Source organism: Bombus huntii, chromosome 11 (genome assembly GCF_024542735.1).
Source record: "Bombus huntii isolate Logan2020A chromosome 11, iyBomHunt1.1, whole genome shotgun sequence".
Taxonomy (NCBI): domain Eukaryota; kingdom Metazoa; phylum Arthropoda; class Insecta; order Hymenoptera; family Apidae; genus Bombus; species Bombus huntii.
Genome location: NC_066248.1, coordinates 4,402,933 through 4,419,473, shown reverse-complemented (window position 1 = coordinate 4,419,473; position 16,541 = coordinate 4,402,933). Strand labels below are relative to the sequence as shown.

Genomic DNA, 16,541 nt, shown 5'->3' with positions numbered 1-16,541 from the left:
GTCCAACGTCTAACGGACGAGATGAGGCCGAGCGCAAACTTGAAAAATTCATAAATCTTATCGTTAACATCTGTTCGCGACGCGTTCGAGCTCGTTCGTCTTGGCGTTCCTCTTATTTCTTTACGCCGGCTGTCTCTAGCATTTCTCCAGGGCCATGATTCGCCTTCGTTCCCAGCCAGCCGTGCATCCTTCCCTTTTTTCCCCGGCCCAAGGGTAGCCAGAGGTTACAACGAAGAGTTTACGCTGCGGACAGCAGGTGCGAGCGCGAGATCTACCTTTGGTTCTAATGGAATTTTGTAGAAAATTCACTGATATCTTCGTATCTAATGTTATTAATGTAGTATCGTGGAGGGAAGAGCCTGTGGTGGCACTCGATAGTAAATAACAACACTCGACACTAACTAGCGTCGGACGACGGTAGCGAAGTGGTTAGCGCCTTAAGTTGCAAACGTTCGGGACCCGGGTTCGAATCGCGGCGACCGGATTTCCGATTTTTCTTCCACGATACAAAAATAGAAGAGAAGCGGCCGTACCCAGCAGCGACATCCACAAGCGCTAAGCGCAGCCCAAATTTTCACGATATTACATTAAATAATAAGTTTGGGATTTGATATTTAATCGATTCACACAGATTAGTTTCGTATGCTCTGTATTTCACCAGCTTGTGCAGAAATTTCACACACCGGATACTTGGACAAAAAGAAAAAAGAAAATGTGGCGAACGGGGAAAAACAGAAGAGAATCGCAAGTAGTCGTACCAACTCTGCATGTAGGAACCCAGCGATCATACCAACCTGACGTTAGATACCTGGTTTTTCCGTATAAAGAAACCGAGGATAAAGAAATTCCGCAGTTTTTGCACGTTTTACTTGGAAACCGATTAAAACTTCATTCGAGAAACGTCTATATATGTCCAATGTTGATTCACGAAGCGACAGGTGTTTACGAATAAACGTTGAAACGCCAATGAGACGAAAGGAATTTGATATTTTTGAAGTGAACTCACGTTTAAACTGGCGCAGAATCTCTTCCACTGATTTTTGGTGGCCTATCCAAGACGATGCGTTTCCTCCGTGTACTACCAGAGTACTCGCTGTAAATCATAAAAACGAACAACTGATACACTAAAATTCGTTATCATTCGCTGACTTAATATCAGAAATAAAACAATTGCAAGAAAGCTATTACGAATGTACAAATCCATGGCTGAACATTCGTACGGTAGAGTCGTATTTCGTCTCGATTTTCCAAAATTGTATCGCCTCTTAAGAGCTCTTGACAAAAATTAATTACCGATCAATGTCGACAATTTGCCGAATACGTCAATATTTCTACCGCGCAACATGAAAATCACAATCGCCCGTGTCATGACTGTTCACTTTTCAATCCACTTTTCACTCTGTGGAACTAACGACAAGCAACAAGACCAGCACGCATCGAATTGATTTCATATCGAAAATAAATGATCTGTCGGTCGAAAACGATGGTCGGTGGCAGGAAAAGGCCTGCGGTGGTGTAGTTTAACAAGGACGTTAAAATTACGCGGTTAGCATTGAGCAAATTGGCGGTACGATCGCGAAATTATATCACGCGCGGCCTTTCTATTCGCGCGCGTTCGTTCATAAGCCGTCGATGCCGCTGGAACGTGACGGCCAAGTATTTTAACAGCTCCATCCAACGTCCTCCGGATAATCCGATATTCCGGCGATTCGGTCGAAATCAGCGATCAAAGGTATCCCTTTTCGACGAAATACCGGCCAAGTATCGATTATTATCGTTGTGCAGTTGCACGAAAATTCTGCCATTTTCCCGTTGGGTCCAGGGTTTCGCGAGTTTCAACGCTTTTCGCCAATCGTATCTGTTCGATTACGCAAAATCGTCGAAGAATTACGCCGAAGAATCGTCGCTGAATATATTTTAAAAGCTTGAAACTCGTGGCGTTAACGTTTAAATCCCGGTTTTTAAGACTTCTAACTTCGAGTATCGCAGCTTAGAACTCGAACTTCTGCAATTGAACTTTTCAATTTCCGGATATAAAATAAATTTCCATCGAACCGTAGCAGCCGTAGCAGCCGTAGCAGCTGTTTTAAACGTAGCCAACACGTATTTCTACCTTCGAGTCGAAGAATTTCTCATAATCTGTACGAGACGCGCGACAAATTTGGACGATCGATTTTCACAAAATACGTACTATATAAATTTTGCTGCATCTTCCGTCTTCCAGTTTCAAGATACGCGATAAATATTCGTTCAACTATAGTCGCTGAAGCTGCTTTCAACGTAGCCAACACGCGTTTCTACCTTCCAGTCGAACGATTCGTCATAATCTGTATGAGACGCGCGACAAATTTGGACGATCGATTTTGACACGATACGCACTGTATAAATTTTATTCTATTTTCCATCTTGCGGTTTCAAGATGCGCGAGATAAACTTTCGTTGGACTATAGCTGTTGAAGCTATCTATCGTGATATATGTAAATTTCATTTGTCACTGGAACAGCTGCAAATATAGATCAGAGTATTCTCTCGAGGATACCGAGACATTTTAATTAAAAGAAAACAATTCTACTTTTCTACGTCTATCTTATGTTTGCACGACAGTGAACGCTAACGATTATCGATCACTAGTCAGGAATTTACAGCTTTCCATGGAACTACCAACGACGTGAATAGCGAGCAAAGTTCCTCAATGGTCCATTAAATGGTAGATCCATTTAGGAGGCAACCTCGTTCAACACGGTTTAACATCACCGATTATCGTGGCGCATTACAAAAAACAAGCACACGGATCCTTGAGAATCTAACTTTATATCGCATATGCCTCGAATAAATAATCGAGCAGACAGAATATCCCATGACGCGGTAATCGAGTCGAACATATTCGCACGTGTTCTCAGTTTCCGCTAGGATTTGGAAAAATTCCAAGTTTTTCAACCACCGATCGAAGCCTTCAAATATAGCAAACATTTAAACTACTTCTTGATCGAAACAACTTTTCATCGCATTCGAAGCAACTTACCAAATTTGCTCGAAATTTAATCGTAAATGGTGAATCGCGAGTCATTTTTCTCTCATTACGAATTATTATTTTGTCGACTGTCTTTAATCGTTTAATAAATTCCAACAGATCGTAAATCCTGTCTTTCTACGTTATCACGAAGAAACGTTAAATTTGAAATTTAAGCGGACACTGCTACGATTCGAGAAGCGTATGCTTCAAAGGCAATCATCATCCATTGATATTAAAAAAAAAAAAAAATAAGCGAAAGACAAAGTAATTTATTTAACTTTTGCCCGACATTTAACCCCCGATTAACATTTCACACTGCGCGCATCAAATACACGTAACAATACGTATTAATAGAAAATAAAGCTGCCTGTTTATTGGCTGGCGTTCTATCAATTATCAGGAATTCGAAATTCGTCGAGCGTCACGTGCAGTTGATAGATAGTTCTAGTTCTATTTGGCGAAAGCGTGCTCGAAACAGTTTGAACGATCGATAGAATCGGAAAATCCATTCGGTCAGCCAATTAACGTCAAATTACAGGCGCGGAGCGAGCAGGCGAATGGAGCCGCTCGTTGCACGCCGGAATTTCGAATTTAGGACGGCAAGATCGGATAATCCAGCTGGGCTCGCGGAACAGATGATTAACCCAGTTTTAGGAAAAGTAAGTTTTACCAGGTTAATAGCTTCCGGGCTGATAAGAGCGACTGCTACACCCTCTCCTTCTCTCTCTTTTTCGCTTTTTCTCTCTTATTCCGCTAGTCGGAGCACGTATTAATTCCACGACAGATCAGGATGATTAACGTTGCCCTGGTTCCATAGTGAAATATCGTTCTTGCGCGCCATCCCATCTCCTAATTTTCCGCGAGCTTCTCTATTTGCGCCGTTTGACGCGCCAATTTTTCCCTAGCTCGCACGCTTCATTGGGTGACACTCGGTGGCCGTTGTTTGGCTGTCGTCACTCGGTGAGATGAATAGTCGGTTTTAAAAAAATCTTCCTTTCTTTACCTTTTCTTCTTCTCTTCTTTTTTTTTTCTTTTTTTGTTTCAAGATGAGGAGGAAGAACAGCGTCAAAGCAGTGGAAAAGGTAGCTCGATCTTCGAATTTTGCAAACATTTTTGCCGAAAGTCTATAGATGTTTAGGGAACTGTGGGTGACGATCTGTCGTGGACATTTTTCGTTGGATGAGCTGAACAGCTGGCTTCGGAAATCTATCGTTTCTCCTAAGAGTTTTATTCCGACACGCGGAGTAAGAAGAACGTCTCGTGAAAAAACAGGTGGATGAATTTTGGTAATTGTTTTTGATCGACGTTTCTGGATGTTCAGAAGATACGAGCAACTATTTTTAAAATATTCCAGACGATCGTGGATTTTGTAATACCTGGATAAAGTTTAAGATTGACAATTCGACGTGGAAATTTTTCGTTCAATTTCGTCTTCGCTAGACGAGACGAATGACGTTAATTCGTTCTTTCTCTTAAGACTTTTATTTCCACTGCAAGGACTGTTTCACTGTTTCTCGGTAACAGCGATACGCGGCAATGCTGCGGGACAAGAGTAGAAAGAGAAGATACGCTCGTTTGTCACGATTATGATTCTGGTTAAAAGCCAGGCCGATGATAATAAAGCGGTGGCACGGTGACAAAGGCGATACCAGACGCGATTTCCTTGCACGGCATTCGCGGACCGTGGACGAGGTGTTAATTAGTGCTAATTAATTCGAGAGAATGCTAATCGCCGCTAATTGATTCCATGCTAATTAAGGCTTTTCCCGTCGATCGGTTTCTCTTTGGCCGATAGCCGATGTATCGCGACCGATCGATCGACGCACGACGACGCGTGATCGATCGTCTCGCAAAACCAACGTAAAATAAAGTATCGTTGGCAACTGTGTTCTTCGTTCTTGAAAAAATGATCTTCAAATTTTGATCTACAATCTTCAAAAATGATCTACAAATATTATATGTTTTGAATAATAAAAATACTTCCGTGGCGTTCCGAGCGAAACACGTGATTTCGGCGTGCCAGTCAAAGTGTTAAGATTCACAATTCTCAAAAATTAATTATTTCGAGCATCTTGCGTACAGGTGATTAGATAACGCTACATAAAAATAGAAAATTCGTTATATCTGCAGCAAGGAAGCCAGGCGAACAACGTTTGTATCAGCTTTTTCAATCGTCGTCAGGTGTACGATCAATTTTCCGGAAGTAGGTGCCACGTGGTCTCTGATCAAATTTTTCCATCCTTTATCGCTGCAAGCCAAATAACAATTGTCAATCTCTTCGACCGTTTCGCAATTTACTTTCTTCGTTCGTCTTCTATTTCGCGTAGAATACACGTTTTTATAAAATTCATAAAAGAATTTCATCAATTCGCGTTTTCTCTCTCGTTTGTACTTTTCGAAATTCCTCGTTATTTTCACCTCTCTTTCTATTATACGTCGTCGTAATTTTCCTCGGTATCGTACCCCTTCTTCTTCGAATTTTCTTTCTTTTATTCGCGCGCGAAAACACCACGCAACGTTCGCTACGTTTTGTATTTTTGTTCGCAGCGCTGCTTCTTTTTTTCCGCTTTTGCCTCGGAATGTCGCTGTTTCTTTTCTTTTCCGCTTTTACTCTCTTTCCGCGTAACGTAACTTCCTTCTTTCGACTTCTCCGGAATTTTGCTTGTTCCGCCTGCTTTCCGCTCCAATTTCCCTTCTCTTTCTGCCACTCTTTTCCTCTCGGTGTATTTTAGGATTCGCTTGGAGTGACGTAATTCGACCTCTTCTCGTCGAATCTACCTCTTCCGCGTGATATCGTCGGTTACTCGAGGAAGTACGTTCTTTTTTTTTTTTGTTTTTTCTTTTTTTCGTCGACGTAATAAAGTTTGCAATTAAAATCGCGACCGAATCAACGGTACCATGAAACACGCGGAACAGAAATTTTTCGATGTCTCCCTGGCCGAGCGATACAGCTGCTTCTAAGCTTTTTGCTTGCAAATATTTTGCAATATATTTTACGAATTATTTTCGATATAAATAAAAAAAAGTGACAAGGTCGAAATAATAAAAATCCATTTTTATGAGAATAATATCTGCTCGTTTTTACGAGCAAGTTACGAGGTTAGTAACTCGCGTTTCGTCAAACTGCGCTTTTTGGTAGAAGAAGGCAGACAGGTTTTAATTAATTTTTTTCTCCGATTAAATAAAGTCATCGTGCAGTTTCTCCAGAAGATAATCTTTGGAAGGAGAAAGGCGTCACGGTGACGTGTACAAAATTATGGAAAGAACGCGGTGGATAATAAATTTCATTCTTCCGATGCAAATGTGATTTTCGAAATTTTCTCGGTCGATACGTTCGACGCCGGAAATCGCGATGAAATATTTCGATTCCGAGGAAAATAGTTGAAAACGAATAAGAAAGTTCGATGTTACGGAGAAACTTCGCGAAACAGTGGTAATTTGTTTCGACGAGAATTCATGTTTGAATAAGAAACTCGGACAGAGCAACAGCCAATTTATCAAGAAATAAGAAAAAGCGGATGAAAAGCGTGCAAGAAGAAAATTGAAAGATGTGTTCCACGAACAAGAAAGAATAGGTATTACGTAAATTCAGGACAAGGATGGAATCGCAATGGTATCGAATTTTCGAAACAGAAATCTTCGTACTGCCAATACGTCGAAATATCAAATATACTGAGCATAAAATATAAAATACTGCGTGTATTTCACCTACACAAGTCCATGAGGTTCGACTCGAGAAATAGACAAACATAGAAAATGACGATGGCGACATTATCCCTTAAAAGCCTTGAAATTAGCAATTCACGAAAATAAGTTAAAACATCTATATTTGTCGAGATATGTATAATTTTGTGAATTTGTGAATTCACGTATGCGAATATGAAGTACGTGTGTGTATATTAGAGTAGGTTATTTGAGTTTAGAGTATTACGTTGAGTCGCTTATTTTCTAAAATCGTGGCACTTTTTACTCGACTGTTTATTTACATTGAGATGCGTACAATTTTATGTGCTAGACTAGACTTTGCCGCGTAGTAGTGAATATGAGTGTGTGGAAGTATGTGTGTGCGCGGTGTCTCGAGAAACAGACGAATGTCACTGTTCCGTTGGCAGTGTCGTATGGAAGATGGTGAGACAAAGGAAGTGCTGAGACGCGTACAAATGTGTATCGACGAAGATCCTGGAAATCGTTTATTAAATAAATCTAAAACTATTTTAATATGAATTCTAAGTGTGACCTCAGCGTCCCTTTACTTTTATTTCGGCAATTAAGATCCACGATTCTAAACAATATTAATCAATTTCTTTCATTTGCTCTTCTAAGGCAAGGTCCAGTAAGCGGCCAGATATTTCAAAGCTTCCTCTATTCCTCTAATCGCCTACGATTTATCATTCGCAATTTTGTTCTAGGAGCTGACTACCAACGTGTATCGGTCAGTTTGCTACGCACTTCGACTACGTTCGACCATGTCCTGCCTGACGAAACACAGCGTTTCGTGTCAAATTATCTTCCCAGTTCCACGTTTGTCCGCATCTATCGGCCACGATCTTGACGAACGAAGTCGACCAGAGTTTCTTCCGCCAGGAACAATGGTCTTCGTGTATTTGTCACGAGGTAACGATAAACGAACATTTTATTAAGCACTTCCAGTTATTCCATTAGGTTGTCCGAAATGTTTCTCTCGTTTTATGAGGAAACAATAGACGCACAATGTTTTTTCTTTTATTTTATTTTTTCGAATTACGTACGATCCATGTTAAACACCCCGAAATGTCACAGATTTGCTTCCACATTTGTACGAAGGTGCATTGTAAAAAACACGTTTGCGAAAGAGAGACACTTTCCGGACAACCTAATACATTTGCCGCGTAATCAAACTCGCACGAGCCGCCTGAAACTCGTACGCACCGTCCGCAACTGCAACCGGGCCGGAATATACGTTCCTCTCGTTTTCGAATTCATCGACGCGTCAACGGAGAGTAACGAAGGACGAGGGGGCGAGGATATTTCTGGTAACTGGAACGATTCAATTATCCTTCGTTCCCCGGAGTGCGAATTAACGAACTAACCGGTCCTCCGGATCCAAATATTTGCGGAGCGCGCGAGACGTACCGTTCTGCAAAATCGTTTCCAGCGACCCCTACGAGCCGAGCTAATCGAGTTACCCGGGGAATACGAGGGAATCGAACTGCAAGATCGGAACTGGTGCGGAATCGGTGAGAGAAAAGGGCGGTTGGCTGGCGGAAGTCGTGACCGGAACTTGCCTTTTAATTTCGGCCAACGAATTTCCGAGCAAACCAGGAGAAGCTGTTGCCTGCTCTCGACGAGCTGGAATGCGAGGTGGAGATCGCGTCACGGTCGTTTCTAGACCGGCGGTGCGCTACAGGGTTTGTTGGGTTCAGCTCTGGTGGCCTTGGAATTGGCCGTAAGTGCGTTTATCGCAGAACCGTGGTGTTTTTATCCCTTTCAACGACGATCTTCTGAGCGAACGTGGAGTTTTCAAAGTTTTGGAGGAATAAAGTAGCCGGTTGATAATGCGCGAGGGAACGTTGCGAAGAGCACAACGTGGTTTTTGGGTAATCATGGAGTCATGCAGGCTCGTAGTTGCAAATACAGGGTGGTTGGTAACTGGTGGTACAAGCGGAAAGGGGGTGATTCTACGCGACAAAAGAAGTGGAAAATATAGAATAAAAATTTAAAAATTTTTTAAATTAAAGAAATAACGTCAATCGAGACAACGATCTACAGTGAGATCCGTTATAACGAGACGCGATAAACTGCGCGCGTACCGACCGAAAATTCAAAGTCGATTTCCTCGAAAACAAAGCCTCGAACGAAAAATTTTTATTCTATATTTTCGACTTCTTTTTTCGCGTAGAATCGCCCCCTTTCCGCTTGTACCACCAGTTACCAACCACCCAGTATATTAGATCGTAGTTGAGCGTACGTGCGAATGTGCGAATTTCAATATTTGAGTTTGTACGTTTGAATATTTGAATTCGCAGATTTTAACTTTAATCCGGATTTAAATAATTAAATTGAAATTTGCCATCTACGAGTCTGCATTATTTATAATATTCGAACGTTGCAATTTTGGCGCGATACGAATGGATATAAAAAGTACGATATAAATCTTATTTTTCTTCTCGTTCGTTTAATCGTCGAAGCGGGTATACGTTAATGATAAAAGAAGAAAAAAATCTGCACGATTAATCGCGATAAAAAGTGATAAGACAACGATGCGATAATAGAAAAGAATCGTATTAAGGAGAAGATTGAGTCTTCCAAAGAGTTTCGAAACGAGAAGGAAAATCCGAGATATCCTACATTTTCTAGCCGCGTACTCGTCGTCGTGAGAAACGTGCCTCGTTAATGAATTTTTATAACAATTTGCATCGCCTTGTTATCTGTACCAGCCACCGCTACAATCTCCAGAGAGAAATACTCCTCGTTAATTAATTCTCGTAATTTAACCTTCTCCCGGGAATCTTGGCGAAACGAGACACATTATCGAGCAGAAAACTAAAACGTTATAAAGAGTTGAACATCGATAATCATTATTTACGAAGGATTAAACGAAGAGAATTATTCTCGAAATTCTTTCATTCCTTCAATTTCAAATATTCAAAAATTCTCACTTCCATTCCAACTCCGATATTCCACTTTCTTAGTACATCTACTAATGCAACTTTTTGATCGAGTAATTGGCAATTTTACTATTTTCCTTCAACCTTTCCCGACCTATCTTAATTATAGAATTTTCGAAATTCTCAACTACAAATACCCTGAACGTTTAATCCACAATTTCTCAAATCTTCTGATTCCACGCGCGGAGCCAGTTTCTGCTTTTCCACCTCGGAAAGCCGCATTGTTAATTTCGATCGAACATCTTCGAAGGTCAGCGCGGATCTTCCGAGTTCGCAAAATTTTCAAATTTCCACTCACCGAGCGATCCGGTCCGACGATTTACCGAAATTCGAAACGTTCCCACTTCGCGTATCTCCGCGTCAAATTTTGTTCGCTCTGCCACTTCCGAATGAAAATCTCTTTGCCAAGAATAATCCGCGGAAATATTTCAAAGGTCACTGCGCACATTTCCAATTGGCGACGAAATTCTCCGACGATGGAGCGCACCGCGTTGGAACTCCAAAGCTTCAAAAATCGTTGGACGCGCGTTCCGCGTTGAACGTTGGACTGTGTAACGCAGTCGCGTAACCAACGTACAAAACGACACGCTAACGATTTATTAGCTACCGATTCGCGTCGCTTTACGAAATATTCGCCTGATACGCGAGATTCGATCGCCCTTGCTAACGTTCCCGCCAATTAGCATTTCACTACGACAATAAAACTCACCGATTGCAAAAGCATTTTCTGCGTGTCCGTATCCTGTTTCGAGAATAAATAGCGAGCGTACGTTTACTAGATTTGGAAATTTTATATGTATATCTTATATGGAATTTAACACTTATTTCAAAATTTAAACCGGTTTCAAAATTAGATTATTATTTCGTCCGATAAAGTTCGTCCAACTTCGTGTAAATTCTTATATTAACAGAAATGAAGATAATAATTGGTTAATTCGTTGGTTGATACGTTCGTATCTCTTTTGTCGTAACTACTAATTATTATTATTATTATTCGTTTGATTTTATTATTATTCAGATCGGGCCAGGACTAATCCGATTCATTTAAATAATCAGAAAATTGCGTATCGTCCCCGTACTTGCTGCCAAACATTTAACTAGATTTGTAATCATCGCGTTGTTAATTCTCCTTTATTCGACAAGTCGTAGCGATTATTTCCATTTAAATAGCGCGTAACAAATACGGCCGGGGAATTAATAACACGATTATAATAATTTTCATTACTTTACCTACATCGATACGCAAAATGTTTCATTGTATCTGCGAATGTTTCTACGTTGCCAGAAACGTTGTCTACAAATATTCGTAAAAACGTACATCGCGTAGAGTTCTAAAACGATTTACGATACTCGAAAATTTCCCGCAAACGGCGGGGACATAAAGAACGTAAACGAAAAAAAAAAAAAAAAACGAAAACGAAAACAGAATTCGAAAAATTCAGCTATTGATATCGCGAGGTAAAAAGAGCCGGGCCCCGTCCGACGAGCTCGATGATAATTTACATCGGTCGTTTACGTCTGAATTCGTTTCGAATTCACGGCGAATTCCGCTGAAACCGATGATACGCCGACAATGAAACGGCGCGTCGCGCGGTTCGTATAAAATTTTCAATTCTATCGGCGAATTTCGCGACCAACCATCGAGCACAATTCCTAACAAACAATACGCGCCAGCGAGAAAAAAGGCAAAGAAAGATTACAAAAACAAAAAAAAAAAAAATAGAAAACATCGTAGAAAGAGACAGAGGAGGGGTCGCAAGGACGAAAAAAATTCCACGTCGAAGCGATTTCGACAGCCGTTCGCGCGACATTATTTGCACGATCGTTTGCCTTCCCCCCTCTCCCTCGCATTTCTATTTTTTCATTTCTACTCTTCCCCTGCTCCTCTTTCACTGGTCAACACGCGGCCAGACGAGCGAGCGATATTCAACCGTTGCAACGAATTTCCACGCGCAAATTGCCCCCGTATTTGGCAGCTAGAACTTGGTCACGAGTCGTACACGCAACGTATGCCCGATATCTCGTTGAATTTTCACGGGGACGCGTTTAAATTTCAGGGAAACGGCTCTCGATGCCTATCCGCCAATCCTGTCGTCCTGATCGCCGATATATCTCTCGTCGCTGCCCGTGATAAAGTGCCACGTGGTTTGGGATATTGTAAAATCTATCGACCGATTCGATTCCATTTAGCTGAATTCTGTTCGAAACGGATGGATGGAGGATCGCAGGTTTCCGGCTGCGAAGAGTTCCCAAGGGTCGATTTCGCGGTGATTTTCACGATTTTTCAGCACCGGTGTCGAGAGTCGCGGATTTCAACTGTTCACCGGCATCGTTGGGCCGATGCAAATCCTAGCAACCCGAGTTTCGATTATCCGATCTTGGAACTTTTAACATAATTTCAGGCCCGGTCAAATTACCGGTTTCGAAATTTTATTCAGAGTTGTCTAACTTCGCGTAAATTCTTGCATTATCAGTTCTCGTTGCTACGAGAATTTACATACAGTTGGACGAACAAACGGAATAACAGCGTACGTACAATTTCAAATGAAATTTCGTTACTCTGCTCAGAGTTGACCACTCAGAGTCAGAATTTAATCGAAGTTTAATTCGATTCAATGGAAAAAGACAGCTTTCGTGTCTTCTTCGTACCCCATCCCCAGCTTCTTCTGTTGCTCGTTCGTTTACCAAATTTAAATGACTTGGATCCCGAGTTCGCGGACATTCGCCAAGACACCGCGTTCGAACTCCACCTTGGCAACGTGTAAAGAGGCTTAAACCAGCCTTCGTCCGTTCAAAGGAACCCTGGAGGCCACGTTCCTTCTCTTGAAAAATTCCAGGGAAATTGGAAGACGCGGCTTGTACGCCGAACAGGCGACCACGAACGCCTCGACTGAAATTTCTCGCGAGCCGATCGTAACTTGGGTAATTAGAATGACGTCATGCGACGAGTCGAAGCGGACAGAGCGATCGGAATAAGCTACGCTTTGTATACCACGCGATTCATGCGTATGTGTTATGGGAATGTTGTAAATGTCAGGCAGGTTTCCATCGACTAAACGTAGAAAACAAGACGGTTGCGTAACGCAATATTTAACGATAAAACAGCAATAAGCGAATGATGATTTAACTTTAAAATTAACCGTTTCGCGAATTAACAGCTCGCTGTTGCGAGTTTCCGCGTAAATGTGCCAGTCAACCAACAATGCTTCCACCAGGTTTTACGATAAAAGCGTAGAACGTCTGTGCGAATATACACGTGTGCGCATCTATTAGGATAAGTGATCCGACCGATAGCATTACGAACATTATACGATGGAGCACCAAGCGAATATTTGCGTTAGAATATCGATAACAGCCGAAGCAGAAACGATTCGCAGAATGCAGCAGGAAATTTACGGATGCGTGCTGTGTATCGCACAGAATATTCGCTTCGTACACGTTCAATAGAGCAGATTCGTTGAGAAGAAGCTGACAGTGTACCGCGTACGTATTAGGTTGTCCGAAAAGTTTCGTTCGTTTTATAAGCAAATAATAGACGCACAATGTTTCGTGTTTTATATTAGTTTATCGAATTGTGCACTGAAAATGGATCGTACCTGATTCAATAAAATAATATAAAAGAGAAATTCTCGTTCATCTATTATCGCCTTACGAAACGAAAGAAACTTTCCGGACAACCTAATACCCTCGTCAACCACGTACACTGTTCAAGAGGAAAAAACATCATTTTCGTGAATATTTATCATTATTTATCATTATTTTCGACTTTGGACGAGACTTTTACCTATTTCGCTTCTTATACAGGGTGGTTGGTAACTGGTGGTACAAGCGGAAAAGGGGTGATTCTACGCGAAAAAAGAAGTCGAAAATATAGAATAAAAATGTAAAAGATTAAAAAAATAACGTCAATCGAGACAACGATCTACAGTGAGATCCGTTATAACGAGACGCGATAAAGTGCACGCGTACCGAGCGAAAATTCAAAGTCGATTTTCTCGAAAACAAAGCCTCGAACGAAAAATTTTTATTCTATATTTTCGACTTCTTTTTTCGCGTAGAATCACCCCCTTTCCGCTTGTACCGCCAGTTACCAACCACCCTGTATATCTACCACCCCTCTTATCCACTCTATTATATTGCACACCCTTAATTATTCCATCCCTAAAACTATGGCAACTTTTGGGCTTCTGCCTCCTTGCTGTGCTTCCTTATTGTCGTTCCTCCCCGTCTTGTATTGCCCTTCTCTTCTCTATTATTTGTTTTAGTTCTCTTGGTCCTTCTCCAGTCTCATTTAGTATTTTTTCTGTGTCCTTTGGCCCTCCCGTTATTTCTCATTCTTCTATCACATGTCTCGGGTCTTCTTCTTTCCTTTTACATAGTCTGTATCCTTTTTCTCTCTCTCTTCTTTCCAGTATTCCCTCGCTTTGGTCTCGTTTCCACGTCTGAATCCTGCTAATCCTTCCACTTTATCCTCCATTCCAATTTGGCGATTTTTCTCTAATGCATTTTCGTGAATATCAAATCTTCCATATACAATCAATTCGACGAACGAAGATGTTCATCGAGTAACGAAGCTTCGTCCGAACCGAATCCGGCTTCCATCTCGGATCCTCTGTTACGATTGTTCGTGTTTCGATCGTGTTTTTTGATAAAACGCCTTGCACTCTGCACCGAATCTTGTAAATTTCAAATCTGAAAGTTGCCTTAGACGTAATACAAATACACATACGTTCAGCGATTAGTCCAAGTAGCGCGTTTGTCTCGTTCCTCGTATCCCCTGTTTACGTATTCCTTCGCGGTTATTGCGGAGGCGTTTTATCGGGCGAATTTTATCGTTCGAATGGCATCGATCGGTGAACGAGGAGGAGTGGCTTATATTTAATCAATTCAACGTTTACGTTCTGACGATCTATCGTAGCGAGTAAAGGCTTCTGCGATGCTTGTTTTCAATTAACGTGGCCGACCGTGAAAGGGAGCTTGTTTCGTTGCTCGTAGAAATTGTAAGTGGCTCTCGTACGATAGACTCGAACGCTGCATTAACATCGAGCATGGTATTTCTATCTAGTGGCTGAGCGATCGACTTTTTCCTTCTGGTTGCCTCTGCGTAGACGAACGATAATCGTAAAATCGATGCAACTTTCAAATTCGCGTTGTTGAAACATCTGCAGTGGCTCGCGAAACTATTCAAACGGGAAGCTCTCTCGTATAGAAAAACTTTTTACCGCTGTATCGTGGGGAAAAAGCATCTGGAAATTTCACTAGCAATCGTAACGAGATACGATTATCGTGATTTTAGCGATGTCACGTTGACCGACAGCGTGGTGGATTTAAAAAATTCTTTCCTTGGAAAATAGGAAACGTGATTTATCTATCCCTGTGCTCTATTTCGTACGTAAAGTAAACAGACGTGTTTGCTTTCAAATAAGTCGCGAGACGAGCCCTCGGAATCAGTCGTCGAACCAAAGAACAAAATTCTAACGGAAGAAAATCCCAGCAAAATTCTAGCGTAAAGAAAAATGCTAATTACGAGAAACTACGCTGAGAGATACAAAATACAAATATTAATAGAGCAAAATATAAAATACACAATCTAACGACAAAGACATCGAACAATACGATCGAACCATGGAATTTGTATTTTATCATGTCGAGAATAGAATTTCTCGAAGGGAGAGGGAAGAACGAAGAGAGAAAATGGGAGGAACGTTTAAGAAATTGTGTACAACGAAGAGAAGGAGCGCTCGTTGTTCGGTAGGAGAGCTAGCAAGTGTATAGCATAGTACAGAGACGCTGGAACGAAGAAGAGAGAATCAATAATAAACTGGCATAGTGCCACAGACTATACCGCGGATGCATCTTCGCTTGGTCGAGCTCGATTCTCGAACAACGAATGGAGGAAAGCTACCGGCGACGAGACGGTGGCCGAACTCGCCTGTTTCGAGCAAGTTGATCGAACAAAGGCCGCTAACAAGTTTAATTTACTTCGGATTCAAGGGAAGGAAAAGTTTAAGTAACACAAGCTGACTTTTACTTGATCGAAATTAGCTCGCACTATGATTATACAGAGATTGTTGGAAATAATGGGAAACTGCTTTCCAACGAGTAATTATACCGCCGTGGCAAAAGAATAATAGCGAATCTGAATGGAAATAATTTTTAAATTGGTGAAATTGAACCGAACTTTCTCGCAGGCTGTAGGGAACGTTTCACTCGATCGATTATTAATAACAGCGACGAACTAACGCGCACTAACAAGTACGAAGACACAGAGGATTTTCACCAGCGACAAGTACACTTATCGCTGGGTCAACTAACGACTTAACGCAGTTTTATGTTTTACGTTTACACGTACACGTACTTTTCTGCATTTTTATCTATATATTCTTCATAAATTCGTAAACGTGTGCAATCTATCGATAAGATAGTCGATAAGCAGTAACGCTCGATCGTAAGTTCTATTTTTTCCAAACGATTCCTTTTATTCCATTGGCCCAGATGCCAAGATTACGCGGATCGAAAGAGTTTCGCGCTATTTCCCAACAGTATCGTAACATCGTACAATGAGAAAATACTTTTACGCGTTATACTTATCGTGTAACTTATCGAAGATAATGCCAATAAACTCGTATTTGAATGTAGCTGTTGGAAAAAGTATGCTTCGAATCTTTTCGTATTTGAACGTTCAAAGTTCAAGTTTCTCTCGACTCGGATATAGATCAGATTAATTACTCTAATCTGTGATACTTGGATCTTCGAATTTCTTCGTGCAATAAGAGTGGACAATCGAATAGACTCGACCATCTGTAACGATGAAAAGTAACTGGAAAAAGAATGGACGAAGAGACATTGGAACCATCTGGAACAACTAGGTCGTCGATCGA

At 41.3% G+C, this 16,541-nt stretch overlaps 1 protein-coding gene and 1 long non-coding RNA gene across 9 annotated transcripts in view; one reads left to right on the top strand and one right to left on the bottom strand.

Moving 5' to 3' along the window:
- Positions 1-16,541, top strand: part of LOC126871471 (uncharacterized) — a 152,085-nt gene that overhangs the window by 22,389 nt on the left and 113,155 nt on the right. The window contains exon 2 of the long non-coding RNA XR_007691654.1: positions 7,423-7,627. This is a non-coding gene — a long non-coding RNA (uncharacterized LOC126871471). The remainder of the gene's footprint in view (positions 1-7,422; positions 7,628-16,541) is intronic.
- LOC126871415 (ankyrin repeat domain-containing protein 50) overlaps positions 1-16,541 on the bottom strand; it is a 218,180-nt gene that overhangs the window by 185,734 nt on the left and 15,905 nt on the right. For 7 of the 8 annotated variants that reach the window (XM_050630200.1, XM_050630201.1, XM_050630194.1 and 4 more), the window contains exon 2: positions 1,007-1,093. The exons of the other annotated variant lie outside the window; for it this stretch is intronic. The gene's annotated coding sequence lies outside the window, so the exon portion shown is untranslated. The remainder of the gene's footprint in view (positions 1-1,006; positions 1,094-16,541) is intronic. 8 annotated transcript variants of the gene reach the window in all.